The sequence below is a fragment of the Pinus tabuliformis genome, chromosome 2_2 (genome assembly GCF_031772625.1).
Source record: "Pinus tabuliformis cultivar Carrire ecotype Pingquan chromosome 2_2, CPIR1, whole genome shotgun sequence".
Classification (NCBI taxonomy): Eukaryota; Viridiplantae; Streptophyta; class Pinopsida; order Pinales; family Pinaceae; genus Pinus; species Pinus tabuliformis.
In genome coordinates, this window is record NC_142300.1 from 1110084718 (window position 1) to 1110101464 (window position 16747).

The 16747-nt window shown below is 38.5% G+C and overlaps 1 long non-coding RNA gene across 1 annotated transcript in view; it reads right to left on the bottom strand.

Moving 5' to 3' along the window:
* Positions 1 to 15780, bottom strand: part of LOC149197290 (uncharacterized) — a 31786-nt gene extending 16006 nt beyond the window's left edge. The window contains exon 1 of the long non-coding RNA XR_016254748.1: positions 14773 to 15780. This is a non-coding gene — a long non-coding RNA (uncharacterized LOC149197290). The remainder of the gene's footprint in view (positions 1 to 14772) is intronic.
* Positions 15781 to 16747: the final 967 nt, after the last annotated feature.

Genomic DNA, 16747 nt, shown 5'->3' on the forward strand with positions numbered 1-16747 from the left:
CATCTCCTAGATGGCCAACCAGTTGGTGCAAAATAAAACTCCCCACAAGGCCAATAGTTCAGATCTCGTGTTAGATCCCATCCAATTGTACCAATTGAAATGAAAAAACTCATTCGACTTCAATGATATAACCCCAACCCATTGCTACATGCCCGGTATGCTCTGTTCTCCTTGAACCTCTGAGATAGCAATGGATGATTTGACCTTGATAGCATTAATGTGTAGTAGTTGGAGAACCTTGATCCATATAAAAACAATGAAAGGACATTAGAGGAAGAGGTGTGTGTTGTCATTGTTGATGTAACAACATAAACAACATTTGCCAGGGCCAAGAAATCCTCCCTTAATCAAGTTATCCCCTGTTAGGATTTTGTTTTGAACTACTAGCCATAGAAAACACTTAAGCTTTTGAGGAATATCGCAATTCCAAGCTGTTTGAAACCATAGTGCCTTATTACCTTGTCTCTGCCCGTGTCATGTATTTATATACTTCTTGAACTTGTAATTGACCTCCCTTGTAGCATCCATTCCAGACTAGGTGCTTGTCGGACGCTATTGAAGGATATACTCCTTCCATTCGACTACAAGTGAACCCGATATGCCCAACTCTTTGGCTTCAAGCCATGATGATATGCCCATCTCTATCGCTGGCTTAGTATGGATTTGATTTAAGAAGAATAAGCCAATGTTGTGTAACTGAATAAGTAATGGAATCGATAATGTATGATTGCTTGTCATTCCTCATATAAGTGCTAGCCTAATCTCCACTTGTGAATTGAGTTCTAACTCCCATCTTAAATTATCAAATAACCAATGCTTTGATTGCATCATACTTCTCCATGAGAAGGATGCCACCTTTTTCTGTCTAGTGCCTTCGTCTGTTTCTTTTAAGGTATTTCATTTTAATGATTTGTTGCCATAGGCCATTGCCATTCAAAGCTATCCAAAGGTTCTTTGTCAACATAGTCAAATTGAGGCATTCGATATCTATAATACCCCAACCACTTGCATCCCCCTGATTAGTAAGCTCCTCAAACTGAGCTAATTGAAATTTCCGTGCTTTTTGAGGACCTGTCCATAGGAACCTTGAACCTTTGCTATAATCGAATTGATTTTATTAATAGTCACTTTCCAAAATTTGTATATGTGCATCGAGTAAATAAAAATATTATGAAGCACAAATTTTATCATGACAAGTGTATCTCCTATTGATAACCATTTATTGGACCACTGTGTTAACTTCTTTTCAAATTTGTTGATAATCCATTCCCAGTCCTTGACTCATATTTATTCGGCTCCAGATTAAATCACAAGTATCTAAACTTTGCATCCAAAGATATGGAGTGAACTTCAAATATATTTTGTATCTCCAGAATCTCTGAATCCCCTTGATTCGATGATATGAGTGGGGATTTGCCTTTGCACATTATAAGGACCGTAGCTTCACCAAATCTTTCCAGAATTTTATGAAATGCCAACCATTTTGTTTTGGATGTTTTTCTTGTTAGAAGGACATTATCTACGAACATCAGATGCATTAGTGAAATCTTTTGGGTAATCTACGACAAAAAATGATGCTTTTTAAGTTCTCCTTAATTCTTCTACTTAAGCCATCCATAACAATAAAAAAAGCGGGGATAAAGCACAACTTTGTTGATGGCCACAGAGAGCCTCGAAATATTGAAGGAAGCCCATCGATGATGACCGTAAAACTTTATTCTCTTCAGTAGTGTGAGAAAAAATATGGGTCTAATGGCTCTGTTAGAGCTCTAATTTGGATGTCAGTGGATATCAACTCCTTAATCATTGCCTTTCTCTCTCTTAAAACATATTCGAACTGCTTGCTTCAGCTCGTCAAGGTCATCACTGATGGATTGCGTGCAGGATAATCCACACCCAGGTATATCTTTAAGCTAGAAATCGCCGACCAATTTTTCAAAATCTCTCTTTAAGCCTATTGTGATTAAATTTAAAAGAAAAGACCTGAGTATTTGTCTCCGGTCCATTCCAAGAAGATTGGGAGATGGTTTGAAATGTAGGATGGAAGTGTCCGAGAAACCATCCGACTTATATATCCAACCAATAGTGAGTAAACCATAAAGTGATCTAATTGCTTCGATATGCCCCAGGTAAGGCCAATTTGAGCTCGCTTGATGTCAATTAATGACTTTTGGGAAAAATAGTTATTAAAGTATTCTCCCAGTGAGTCCTGTTTGCGTCTAGAGCCCCAGACCTCTGAGTTGTCAATGTAAAGTTTAGGTCTCCTGCCAGAATTAGTGAGCTCAAATCCAATATGTGGAAACCATCAATGCGGTCCCAATAGCTCCTTTTGCTGGAGAAAGGAGCATACATGTTAATTATATAAAGTCGAGTCTTGTACCCTCTGTGAAATTCAGAGAGAATGACCCTTGCTAAAGAATCATATGCATTGAGATTAAAGATTCTAGGATCCCACATAGCATCTAGTCCTCTCAAGACTAGAGGCACTGATCGTACACACAAACCATAGAGGGGAAATATTTAATAAGATATACCTTGCATTGTCGCAATTAGTCATGGTTTCTTGAAGGAGAACAATCGATGGCATATGTAGCACGATAGTACTTCTGATGGACCTTTTAGCGGAGGATCCCAAGCCCCTCACGTTGAAAGACATGGTAATCATTCTAGAGGGACGAACACAGGTGTATCCCCTCTAAGGGCTTGAGAGATGTCATGTGAATCATCTAGGGACTCCGACTTGTGTCCTGGTAAATCATGGGTAGGAGAATATATGTCCTCCATAGATTCGTGAAAGGAAGACATGAGATCGGAAGGGGGCCAAGGAGTAATTTGTAATTTTCTTATATTTGATGACCTTCTTGGAGGTGTTGGATTTTTTTAGAGTTCGGACTAACCAGAACTTCTTTTTTGGGAAAAAAGTTTTTTTAATCAACAGAGGAACCATGTCAATGGACTCATTTCGAGGCAACAATTCTAACTTTGCAACCTCTAATAATGGAGAGTAGGAAATGTGCAATAGGTCACCAAATTTAATGGGTGAAGAAAATTATGCCTCTTGAGATATATGGGAGATGTCCCCCTTGCCTGGATCCTTGACCTCACGTCATTGTTTGGAATAGTGGGTCGACTCATTCAAACTCATTCGGGGGCTAATGATTGATATAGGAGAACGAGGACCCGAATGCTCCTCCCTAGAATCATGATTGTCATGTGACAGGGGAAATAAGACAGTATCGCTAAGACAATTATACTAGGTATCTCATTCTTCGAAGGATTTATCACATTATCATGGGAAACATGAGTCAAGTGGTTACCTGCATCCAATGGGACCATATCTACCTGAATTTAGAGAATTTTTTTGGGCTTGACATTTGTTGAATCTTTTGGCTTGACCTGCTATATGTGATCCCTGGCATCATCTCGCCACATATTGCCCTGGACAATCTGCCAAGAGATGAACCATCTCATGGCAACATAGGCATCTGCCTAGTGGTCTATACATTGATGGAAAGAGTACTTTCCCTATAAAAGGTAAATTTTAGTCGGTAAGCCCCCAAATCTCAACAAGAACCCATGCAATCCTTTTGTGAAGGAAACCCAAACTCTTGTCCTCCACATAATAGTATTTGCCAATTTGGTTAGCGATGGCCATAAGAACCTGTTTGGTCCACAATTTTAGCGGTAGGCTAGGCAATTTGACCCATAAAATGTTACACTTCGGCGTATCCTTCAACAGATTGAAGCCCACATGCCAGTGCTTTAGTGGAAGAAAGCCTTTGCCTTTCACCCACGGGATGGCCACAGTACGGGCCACATCCTCAGTGTAGAGAAAATGAAAAGCAAACCACCCATTAAAGAGGACACTTATCTTCAGCTTGTATGTCAAAATAGGAAGCTAGTGAATTTCCACCCATTGCTTCATTTGTACCCCAAACATCTTAGGGAATTCCCACCTTCCTGTTAATACTCTTTGCATCAATTTGTCCACTTGATCGCAAATAGATGTCCAATGCCAATATAAGACCTTGGACTGTATCAGAAGACTTAATAGGCCTTTTCCTTCTTGAGGCATTCAAAACAACTTTCTTACCACGTTTGGGCTCCATTGGATCTCCAAACAGAAACACTCCATCTAGGTTACCCACCCCACACCATTGATTGATGGCCATTTGGAAACTTTGGAATGGCCCATTGATTCCTTTCGGCCCATTTCTTCACTAAAATTGTCGTTGAGGTCTTGCACCTCAAGATCCATGATATGCTTCTATTTGCCTCACTTGTCTATTTTGAACTAATCTTGTCAAACAATATGCAAGCACACTAGAGAAATAGTTTATATAAAAACATGTTAGCAACAAAGCTATACATTTTAAAGCAAAACAACAAAAGAAAATTGATGAAAAAAACATGTGAATGGATAATTGTCATACAATAGTTAGAAATCAATCTTAATAGGTCAACATCCATGAATAAAAACACCTATTACCTTTTGTTCTACTCATATATCTAATTAAATACAATGTATAGCACATGCAACACAATACTTGCATTCTTATCATTGGTAAATCCTAGGATCAATGTTTCATTTTTCATCTATCTAGTGTGTTGCAATTCGAGTTCTATAAAGGTATCACAAGTGATATCCATTACCATCAAAAGAGAAAGGCCACCTTAGAACAATGTGCGGGTTTGGGGGGGGGGGAGTTTTAGGATCTTAGCGCTGGACCTATAGTCTCATAAAGGGTTCACATAAGTAATTATTTGTGATACCAAAGAAGATTATTGATCCTAACCAACCTAGCACTTTGCCTTAAAAATTTCACCCTCTTCACATTATTCTTCTTTACAATCGTGTATTTCTCATTTCTTTTATTTTATTCTTCTTTACAATCTTGTAGTTTTCATTTCTTTTATTTTATTGAAGAAAATGTTATCCAATGTATATTTACGACTCAACACTTTCAAAATGGCATTTAGGTGCCATAGAGACAACGTTACAAACTATAAAGCATAAGGCTCAACACTTTCAAAATGGCATTTAGGTGCCATAGAGACAACGTTACAAACCATAAAGCACTTCTCAACACTTTCAAAATGGCATTTAGGTGCCATAGAGACAACGTTACAGACTATAAAGCACAAGGCTTAACACTTTCAAAATGGCATTTAGTTGCCATGGAGACAACGTTACAAACTATAAAGCGTAAGGCTCTCCATATATACATGTTAAAACACAGTCACATTAGCACGAAAATGCTTCACATATATAGAATTGTAGATTTTCAGATAATTTTTTTTGAACAGTAAAGAGTAGATAGATTATATTAATCCGCGCTCATATGTGACCAAAAACCGAGAGAATTAAAGATTGTTTACAATGGCATTCATGGCAGCCATATTTTCAGACTATTCATCCAAACCCCACTTTGCCAAAATTGAAAAATTTCACCTATCTACTTGAATACCACTATATACTCTCTAGTACTGATTCAACAACAAAATACATTTATGTTTCAACATCAAAAAACAAAAACACAAGCGCTGTCTAATTCTCCATTGCCGTTGGATAATTGAGATCAATTCTAGTTGTGTCATCCTCAAACCAAGCATTCTTTTCTTCCAGCTTGAGTTGGAGTTCTTCAATTTGCCTTCTCAAAGCATCTACTTCATCCTCTAATTAATGAATTTTCAGATTCTTTTCTATCTGCCTCTCCTACATTTTGTATGTCGAGACACCTTTTAATCACCGCCAACCCCTCCCTGAATTCAACATGTACCTTAACACAACTACCACAATCTGAAGCAGGGAATTTCGTCTGCGGAGTGCAACTCCCTCTATTCTTAACCGAGTGCCTCGTCATTCTTCCAAAACGAGGGCAGAGACGGCCCCAAGAACCCGAAACCGAGACCACCTTGTGAGAGTGACTCAAAGCCTCCATGATAATAGCCATGATTATTCTAACAAAATTACCCGAACCAAGTCTCTCAATTTCCTAGTGAAGAACACAGTGGTGAACACAAAGCCTAGGGAAGACAAAGCCCCTCAAATTCCCAAAATGATAAACACAAATAAGATAAACCAAAAGCCTCTCAAATTCCCGAAATGATAAACATAAATAAGATAAACCCAGATCCACTCAAATTCCCGAAATGATAAACACAAATAAGATAAACCCAGAGCCTCTCAATTTCCATGCGAAGACCACAACTAATATAATCCCAGAGCCCAACAATGACCACACCGAGAGGGAAAACATAGAGCTTTCTACAGTCTAATCCCACAGTTGTGACAAACCCCTGGATCCCCAAAATTCCCAGAGCATGCCATAGGCTCCCAAAGCTTATTACCGCCAGGACAAAGACAGAGAAAGTCCCACTCTTATTGTAGAAGTTTGATCTGTTATTCCTCCTTAAATATAAATTCTCAAGCCTTTGTCAAATACAGAAATGATGGACTATGCACTTACCTCTTGCATCCCAATGATCCTACATTATGATCCTAAGTGCTTAAATGACTTACAGCTTGTCCAAATTCATCGTCCCCTGTGCAAACAATTTGCACCAGGCTAGATGGATTAAATGCCAGTCTCGTTCTAAGTGAATTTGCTTGTTACCACCTTGAATGCAGCGGCTGTGGAGCCTGATCTGAGAATTGAATACCAGATCTCCCACACTTGAGCACAATCCAACTCCAAGTGTTATCATATTCTGAGGACAACGAGCACTTGACAATGGATAATGCTCGTCACGCTGAGGAGAGCCTCCACGGGGTAGGGAGGTGGGGTGTGAGATGAGAGGGAAGTTGTGACAGGGGAGGGGAGGGAAGGCGGGGCGTTGAAGAGGAATTAGCAGCCAAGGTGGCTGAGGCGACTAAGAGAGGCAGGTGATTCAGGGGAGGAGGTGGAAGAGGGGAGGGAGGGGGAAGAAATACGAGAAGAGGCAAAGGGAGGGGCCAAGGGGGAGCCAAATGGGAGCAATTCAGGATATGGCAGGAGAAGAAAACCACATGAACTCCCTCATTTCCAACTGATTATTTCCCTTTTTAAAGTAGGAATAAAAAATAATTCTCAAGAGTTGGATTATCATATAACCAATTAGGGAATAGGAAAATGACCCGCTACTCCATTCACTTCACTGCATTCTTCTTTCATTTGGCATGCCAAGTTGGCTTGCCTATCGACTTCCTTATTTTGCCCTCTTAGGATGAAGAAAAACTTTAATTGTCCAAAGTAAGGCAACATTCCTTGGGCTCTTCTGAGGATTTGATTCAGCATATTGTTATGAGCTGTCGAGTTGTGGTTCATTTGCTTTATGATCAGAAGGGAGTCCCCTAGAATATTCATATCCTTGATTTCTTTTTTCTGAGCCAAGGTGAGACAAAAAAGCAAACCATAAGCTTCGGCTTGATTGTTTGTCTTATTTCCCAATCCCCAAGCGTATATCTATCTTTTATTATTCCTTCGGGATTAATGAAAATCCCTCCCTCTCCCACCACCCAAGATTTTCAGATAATTCTAAGAACAAATAACTTGATCCTTTTTCATATAACAATTATAATTAAACCCAAAGCTCCAATCTCATTAGTTTCTTTCATTTCTAGCTTCCAGCTTTAATATATTTTTCTATTTAAAATCCAATAATAATACAATCTTGTATTATCATTTATTTTATTTTATTGAGATAATGTATCCAACATGCATTTACAACTCAATACTTTCAAAATGGCATTTAGGTGCCATGGAGACAACGTTACAAATTATAAAGCCTAAGGGTTTCCAAACATACATATTAATATGCGATGACATTAGCACGAAAATGCTTCACATATATAGAATTAGATTTTCAGATAATTTTAAGAACACATAACTTGATCCTTTTTCATGTAACGATTATAATTAAGTCCAAAGCTCCAATCTCATTAGTTCCTTTCATTTCTATCATCAAGATTTAATATAGTTTTCTATTTAAAATCGAATAATAGTAGGGTAAACGACGTAACTTGTTCAAATCTAAAAATAGGAAGGAAATTTTGAAATACTTACATTGCCCACTGGTTAATGTTTGCCTTCAGTTAGGCCAAGTCTTATACATTATAAAAGATTAGGTGAAGAAGATGATTCTCAATGCTTCTATCGAAGCCCAGCTTAATTAAAAGTGTTTTTCCAATCATTGGCAAACATAAAATAGCACAAAAGAGTGCAAACTATTCAGGCTTCCTTAAAAACGAGGCAAGTCTTGTCCATTATAAATGATTTGATGAAGAACATGATCCCCAATGCTTCTTTCAAAACCAAGTTAGTTGAAGGTGGTTTTTCAACCATTGACAAACATAAAACATCACAAAAGCATGCAGGGGATTCATGATGTCTAGGATTCCTTACAACTAGGGCTTCTTTTAACTTGTTCATTTTGTACATGACACTCCCAAATATAGCATGGTTTCGGAGAATTGATTAACAAACTCTAATATTGCAGCTATTATGGGAACTTAGCACCTGTTAGCCATGTTTTTTGGAGGCACATCTTTGATAAAAATATCTGTACTTGGACACTAAATAGGTTACATATATGTTTACATCATAAATCTATTGATGTTTAGCAACTAATCTTGACGATCACACTCTTATAAATGTTTGTTTTAGATTTTCTAACAACTCAATGTTGGCATATTGGATTGCCTTGACAAGAGATTGTAATAAACTTATAAAGCCAAATATAAGAGCAAGAGCTCATACAATGTTGGCATATTTGATTGCCTTGACAAGGGATTGTAATGAGCTAGATATAAGAGCAAGAGCTAATGCAATGTTTGCATATTGAATTGCTCTGCCAAAGGATTGTAAAGAACTACAAACTAGAGCCTATGCACATGAGCCCAATTACAGGTGTAGGTAGGTGGTAGGAAATTTGGGGACACTGATGGCCTAACGTGTATTTTTTAATGATGTCCAAATGGATTAAGAACACATTAAAGATCTTGGGTTCTCAAAAATGAGAGCCATGTTCAAAGCCCTTGGAGGTCATAATCAATTGAAAACCTCTCTATCTTTGGTCCAACTACTTATTGCTGTTTAATGATTTGTCAATATATGTTCTGTATAAGATTCATAAACGCAAGGAATTAATGTTTAACGATTTGCCAATATCTATCTACTATAGAAGATTCATAAATAAAAAAATCAAGAAAATAGGATGAAAAAAATACAATGCATTTCTCTTCCACAACCACCCATTAAGTTTGAATTTTATTGATGTTTAACAGAGCACAACACAAGGCTGGTACGATGGTTAGAGTCACCAACAAATTCATTTCCATATTACCACTTAGAGCTTGGAAAATATCAATTCGTCAAACTTATCTCACAATTTTTAAATTCGATGGAGTTGTTCACTTGCAGAACAGAGCCTAAATATTACCTTAATTGATACTTTGCTGCAAAATTGAAGCGAAAAATGTATTTTGCTGGGAAATGCTCACCTCAGAAAAGGTAGATGACGGTGTTACCACGAGCATTCATCTAAGGACATAGTTCTTAAAGAACTAGATGGATTGAGCTTGAACAGTTATGCTGGACTGATCAATCAATGTAAATTACAGAATGTTATCCTAGTCGTTACTTATTTATGGAGTACTAGTTAGACTACTCCATTAAGCAGATTTAGAAAGGAGCGGCAAATTCAAGCCAATGGGTTAGATCCGACACATGATTTTTGGTTTTTCAAAAAAATGTTGTAGCGATGGGTGTAGAGGAAGGCTCACCCACCCACCACCTTATGTAATTAATTCACCGTTTCCCATGGGTAAGTCAGCACGATGCCATCAAGGGTGTATCTGTATGCCATATTCTCTGAGCTCCATTGATTCTCTTCCTAAAATAGCAGGGGATTGATACTCTGGCCAGCATGTGGATGGGGGACTATACCCCACTGTCCGCCCCGGTATGGTCCCATGCATGGCATTTTGGTATTCCCCATTTTTTTGAAGAGGAGTGGGAATGCTACTGGAGCTTACTTTGCCAAGCGGGCATCACTCTGTCACAATGTAGGAATCTGCATGTTTGGAATGGTCACATTGTGAAAGGGAGGATTTGTGTTAAGTATGGACACACATCTCTTCCTTCATCACGTCCCTTCCATATGCTGACTGGACTGAATATATGTGGGGTTGGCAAGTCCCTTTAAAATTAAAATACTTTGTCTGGTTAACCATTCACAACCGCATTTTGACTTGGGATAAGCTAATCAAATTGAGATTTACCGGACCTGGAAGATGCATTCTTTGCAGATCGGATGGGGAAGACTGTTACTATCTTTTTGGGAAATGTCCTGTCCTTTTGCCGGTGTTGTTTGGGAGGAGGTTTCCCATTTCCTGGGAGTAAATGTTTCCTGTGAAGTATTTTCTATTACAGATTGTCTCATATCATGGGCCCAACATGCCAGGTCTTACAGGGTTGTCCCATTTTATACATTTTGGGGGATTTGGCGAGCTCGGAACAACCTCATTTTTGAGGGTAAAGTCCCAAATAGCAAGATGGTGGCCCTCAAGATTGTGGCATTCTTCAATGAAATTGGTCCATGGCATCCCAAGGCTCCTTCTCGATCAGTCACATTGGTTGATTTGGATGGGATATTCCCCAAATGTTTCTTTAACGGTGCATATGCAGGGGGAAAATGTGGCTGTGGTGTATATCTTCGTATTGAGCCCTCTTCTCTATATCGTTTTTCTGGTCTGGTGGATCTGGAGACAATTGCAGGGCAGAGATGATTGCTTTATGGGGTGCTCTTCAATGTGTCTCTTGGATTGGCATTGAGAAGGCTGTGATCATTGATGACTCCCTCTCTATAATTCAGTGGATATAGGGCTAAGTGTGATCTGGATGCCCCCTCTATGCTACTGGATGCAGCGAATCCAAGACCTGAAGTCTTCCATCCCTGATGTGTCATTTCAGCATGTATACGGGAACAAAACCTGGAGGTAGACACACTTTCCAAGCACGGTATGACTCTCTCATATGGGCATATGGTTTATGAATATGTGATCAATGGTATCATTTGTGGCCAAGGTTATTTTGAGATATGATGGAGAGACGTTTCTGTTCTCTTACCCAGAAATTTTGTACTTTGTCTGTCTATCCTGGTTTTGTTATGTTTTTTGCTCCCAGTATGAGTATATATTTGACAGTCTTATTGTAATGTTCTGTTGACATATCAATGGTTAGTATTTTGGTTATAGTTATGGAGTTTACAATCCAGCTTGGGCAAGGCCTGCGATAGATGTAAGCTGATGTAAAACAATCTTCACATCACATCTGAAAAAAGGTCAACACGAATTATAGCCATAGTTTAACTAGATTGTTTTTTGCTTTGAAAATCATGGAAATTTTGACAATATTTTGATAAAATCTGGCAGGGAGTTTTGTAAATCCAAGTTGTCGCTGTCAAATTTCAAGATTTTGGGTGCCCCATAGGTTTTTATGGTACTGAACCCATTTCCACCATAAAAAACATGATTCAAACACTGCTATTGCAAGATTTCTTGAATTTTTTACCTGAATTCCAGCCAGTTTATCCACTTTTGGTCATGACAATTCCTCCACCTCCATAGACTACTCCCAAATTATATGGTTACGATAATCCCATCTCACCTGCCTGCCATTCTTTATCTTCGGAAATGACTCCTTATGATAAATTTCGGCGAAATTGTCACTCGGTTGTACTACTTATATGTCCGTGTTTCTTTATGAAGAGTTTAGAATCGCCATGTTTATAATGTAGGCGCATTGCTTCGCACAAAACCAGGGCATGTGAAGACTCCTATAACACGAAAATCGGGCCTTAAAAGCTCTCGTTGCAATATTAATTCATCTTCTTGATCAGAGTTCTAAATGCACGGGTTATGTATATCGGGCTAGTCGCTTAAGTGCCTTGGGAAGCGCTTACAATTGACCCTCAGATCCAAAACCATGCACGGGTTATGTATATCGAGCTAGTCGCTTATGTGCCTTGGGAAGCGCTTACAATTGACCCTCAGATCCAAAACCAGGTCACGTGAAGATTCCCATAGCATGAAAATCAGGCCTTAAAAAGCTCGTGGTGAAGTGTTAATTCATTTGTCTCAGTGGAGTTCTCAACATAAGGGTTATGGATATCAGTCAGTCGCTTATGTGCCTTAGAAAGCCCTTAGAATCGACCCCTCCCTCAGCATTGGCTCTGGGTGATTTCTACTGCCTTCTAATCAAAACCTTGGGTTGCATCGAGGGTAGAAGCCTTGGGGAATGCATTTCCTAAAAAAAAAAAAGGTTATTGATTTAAGAATAATTCATTTGTCTCAATGGAGTTCTCAACATAAGGGTTATGGATATCAGTCAGTCGCTTACGTGCCTTAGAAAGCCCTTAGAATCGACCCCTCCCTCAGCATTGGCTCTGGGTGATTTCTACTGCCTTCTAATCAAAACCTTGGGTTGCATCGAGGGTAGAAGCCTTGGGGAATGCATTTCCTAAAAAAAAAAAAGGTTATTGATTTAAGAACACTCAAGTAAGGATTGATGCAACAAGCTAAGATTTTTTATTGAGGCTATTAGAGGGTTAAGGCCAAGGTCTTATAACATATTTTTTTAGTGCGTGTGGTGTTTCTTGCATTTTGTGTTCAATTTCATGATGGTGGAGAATAAATCGATTGGACAAGAGCTAATTATATTATTAATTTGGGGGAGGCAATGAATCTCAAAGCTCCATGTTTTTCATAGGTTGAAAAGAAAAATTGAGAGGTCATTCTATGTAGGGTTGGTGATTTTACATTGCATATAAGCTTTGTGGATGATTCAATTTGGGTACTTGGAAGCCCTGTGATAAGCATTGTTGATGATTGAAGTTTAGGCATTTAAATATTTGCATGTTAAGACTCTCGGTGAGGGACTTAGAATTGCCACATTTGAAATGTAGGTGCATTGTTTAGTATAGAACTAGGTTAGGGGAAGACTCCTAACCTTCTTTTGTAGTGTGTGCGGTGTTTTTTTTGTGCATTTTGTGTTAATTTCTTGATCGTGGATATTTGATACACAATTCACCATGTTAAAATTAGTCAATTTATTTGTTGAATCAGAGAAATGGGAAGGACTCATTAACTACATGATTTGGCATCATTACTTGTGCATTTTGTGTTCAATTTCTTGATCTTGGATATTTGATACACAATTCACCATGTCAAAACTAGTCAATCTATTTGTTGAATCAGAGAAATGGGAAGGACTCATTAGCTACATGATTTGGCATCATTATATTTTTTTCCAAGGAAAAATTCAGTAACTTTCTATTAATAAAAATGAAAAGTTGCATTGTGTAAATGCATAAAACATTTAGGAATGAAAGGTTACATTATGTAGATGCATAAAGCATCAAGGAAGTGTCCCGAGGGACCCATGTAGCTACCAAGAAAAAATAAAAATAAAAAATAAAATTACAGATTGCCAGATAAATTGGACTTTACTTTTTTTCTTTTTCTTTTTTTCTTTTGGACTTTTTGCCATACCGTAACGGATGGAGGAGAAGAGACAGTTGCCAGTTCATTATTTCTGGAGATGTTTGGAGCTTCTTTATCTGAGTCAGAACTTTTAGATACGTGAGATCGCTTTACTCCACTTGTGCCTTGATTGTTGTTTTTTCCATCTAATGGGATTTCAGTGTTCGGAGCAGCTGTTGAGCTATTTGAATTCTCTATTTGTTTGTTATGTTCTTCCACCTTTTCTTTTCCTTCCTCTTGGGAGCCTTGTTGTGTTTCTATCTCCGGTTGTTGTTGGATTTCATCATTTTCTTCATCCTTTTCATCTAATGATGGGAGTTCTGGAAATTGCCATCCTTTTGGATTTTGCGATCTCTTCTTTGTGTTTTACTTTGCTTGATTGCATGTATTTTGCAAGTGCCCTATTTAGTGGCAAACCCGACATCTAAAGATCGTGTTTTCAAAATCTAAACACTGTGTCCACGTAAAATCTGTGTGTCAAATGAATACATTTTGGAAGGCCTTTGCTTAAGTCTATCTCCACATGTGCAAAAGTGAAGATCATTTTTCCATTCTTTCTCTATCCAGCTTTAAGAATCTTCCTAGAGAGTTTCCGGTGCCTTCTAGGACTAGATGGTGCCAAAACCATAGTGGGAGATTATGTACCCTTACCTAAATCAGAATTTTGAAACCACCATTGAGTTTGCATCAAAACCAAGGAACCATGGGGTTACAAAGGGACTCGACCTTCCCCAAAACCATGCTCTGTCATTTATGACATGATTGTAATATTTTTGCGGATCAAACTGACCCACAAAAAAACATTTTGTGCACAGATAAATATCGCAGTCTCTGGTCCAATTGAGGTAGATCCACTCACTTAGACCTTCCAATTTGGGTCAAAAACCATTAAATCGACAGATGATTGCTTGTTCTTGTAAGGTATTGAAGATACCACTTACTTCTGGTAGTTCTATGGACATATATGGGGCTTTTTCCATCTTTCTATTATGTACGGACCTGGAATTGTCAGATTTGGGATTTGTTTGTCTTGAGTGCCCACTTTCCCCCTTAATACATCTTTGAAATAACATTTACGCTTGTCTGACTGTGCGTGCTCCCTGCGCCCCTCCTTGTAATCAAAGATTTTGGATAATGGTAAAGTTCCTTTGAATACCATGGTCTTTCAAAAGGATCTCTTCCTGCAACACCTTCACACAAACAACAACAATAACAAAAAAAAATCAAACTTTGTAAGGAAGCAGAAATACCTGTGACATTTTGAGCATTTTGCTTCAGATTTGACACTTGCTCCGTGCTCAGAACCCAAACCATTATCGATTTCCCAACCATATTTTTGATAAAAACCTGAAACAAATCCTCCAAATCTGGGTTGCTGGTTTGTTCTGCAATTTGATGATTGGGTCAAAACCCCTAGGTTGTATGGAACCGTGCCGCATTCCAGCAAACTTTGCCCTTTGTTGCTGAAGATGTCTTTTTGCTTTGCATGCAGCTCCCGTCCACATGTCCATCACGCTGATTCATAGGATGATGACCCAGGAGGTACCTTGTAATCTTCTCAATCATATGCAGCAACAAATGAGGAGATACCCGGTAGTCTTTGCATTCATATGCAGCAACAAATGATAGAGGGATCCAGTCTCGCAATCCCTTAAGAGAAACATTCGCAACAACGCCAAAGTGCCCACTCTGCAACATAAACGCGGCGAAAATGCACAACACCAAACCCTCTGTGTCTTTGATGTTCCAGAAAACAGTCCTGGGCATAAAATTTGATAATATGTCTGCAACTGGGTCAAAAACCCTGCCTCCGAATAGCTTCCTCGACGCTTGTCATAGCAAAAACAGCGGAAGCTCTGCCAGAAGGGGCAAGCGACGGCCCCGTCCAGAACTGTCACAAAGTTGGGCAATCTCCCCTTGCCCTGGAACCCCACTATCCACATCAATGAACCTCAAACTCTCGACGACGCCATTCCTGCTGTCGCAGGAAGCCAAAACACTGTTCCCCGCTGTGTCCATTCTCCCGGTTTTTGTTGTTTCGCTTGGCATCATTATATGCAAAACAATTTAGAACTTAATGACTTATGAAAAAATATTTGTAATGGATACAAAGTTCCAATTATTCTACTAATGCTAGAGAACCAGCACAATGCCAAGCATGAGATGAAATGGCACTTGTACTATGAAGGTCTTCAATGACTCACGAGTTATATGTGTACTCGAGGAAATAGAGGCTTTGAAGAAAGAACAAAAAAATAGAAAGAGGAGATCCTAGTTTACACAAAACAATATGATAGTGGTAATGGAGAATTTTTTTTAAAAGCTCGGCTAGAAAAAGTCAAATGGGTGGAGGAAATCCTAATTAACCAACTACATGAAAAAGAGAAATATTATGGAAAAATTAGAATAAAAAATTGCGTATTTGATAAATGGTTTAGAGAAGACTAAAACTTAGTTGAATATGAACCTAACATTTGTGAAGGGATCTGAAATTCAGACAATATAATCAACAACTGATGATATCCACCAGTCAAAACAAGACTCAGTTACAAAGAAACATTAGGAATGTCAAAAAAGTTACAAGAAACACTTGGAATGTCAAAAAAGATTCAAATTATCAAAGAATCAACCAAGCCACACCAGTAACAATGGAGTGAGGAAGCAACAAAGGCTAGAGTTCTATCAAATCATCAAACAAAGATTAACATCCTCAAGAGTTTTTGTTTGTTTGTTTGTTTGTTTTTGTTTTTGTTTTTGTTTTTTTGTTTTTTTTTTTTTCCAATGGAATGAGTAAGGGTGTTTTATTAATAAATGTTGGGAGTGGGCCCAAAACCTTTACATTTGCTTTTTAATACAAAAAACTAGTCTTTGTCAAAGTAAACAAAGAGTTTACTACCCCTTGGCCTATCTAACCAGTTTAGACATAAAATTCAACCACAGTATACTCTGCAAAAAGACCATAGGAGGAACATACATTTACAAAATAACATAATTGACAGGGAGAGATTGACAATAACCAACTACAGAACCAAAATTTCTTCAATACACGCAACAAAGATCACCATGAGGCTCGTCCACCTACTTTTGATCCTCTACTGCAACAAACCCTCTTACAATTAGCAGAAGCCCCATGGCCAAGACCTCCAAGATTCTCTAAGGATCATCATGAGGCTCGTCCACCTACTTCTGATCCTCTACTGCGACAAACCCTCTTACGATTAGCAG